Below are 589 nucleotides of genomic sequence, written 5' to 3' on the forward strand. Positions count from 1 at the left end.
CACCACAAAAACCCCCCCCCCCCCCCCCCCCCGCCTCCTCCTGACGTCCCCTTATCCTTTGGCATGGAAGGCTGAGAAAGCCGACATCCTGCCAGCATCACTGCAGCAGCAGCAGCCCTGCACAAGGCACTGCAACACGTTCCCGGGGGCCCGAAAAAGAAAAGGAGCAGGGGAAATAAATAAAACAAATAATTAAAAAAAGTTCTTCTATCCCTTTTGATTTTGATGCTACGTCTGAGAATTACTAGCTCAAAGCACTGGACAGGAGCCTCGCAGGACAATTCCACCGACTCCTTCAGCCCCTCCGCCTATTCAAACCTATCCCCAAACAGGTACTAGGTCGGGCTCTTTCCATAAGGTTCATTAGGGACCAAAATCTGTGCCTACGCCGGTAGCTGCGAATGACGTCCGAGCCCGGAGTAAAATCCCTTCATTCTTCCTTTTCGGATACGCGGCTACTGTGAAACTCACACCCCTCCTCCGGGAAAAACGAAACGCGAAGACTGAAAGAGCACCATCCTCCGAGGAAGAGGTTAAGGGCTGGCTGACTCCGGGTTAACAGCAGACCCCCGGCGCCCCCCCGGGGACC

At 54.5% G+C, this 589-nt stretch overlaps 1 protein-coding gene across 1 annotated transcript in view; it reads right to left on the reverse strand.

The window, feature by feature from the left end:
- Window positions 1-589, reverse strand: part of PRDM1 (PR domain containing 1, with ZNF domain) — a 26,699-nt gene that overhangs the window by 21,297 nt on the left and 4,813 nt on the right. The gene's annotated exons all lie outside the window — the stretch shown is intronic.

This window comes from Pygoscelis adeliae, unplaced genomic scaffold, assembly GCF_000699105.1.
Source record: "Pygoscelis adeliae isolate BGI_AS28 unplaced genomic scaffold, ASM69910v1 Scaffold76, whole genome shotgun sequence".
Taxonomy (NCBI): domain Eukaryota; kingdom Metazoa; phylum Chordata; class Aves; order Sphenisciformes; family Spheniscidae; genus Pygoscelis; species Pygoscelis adeliae.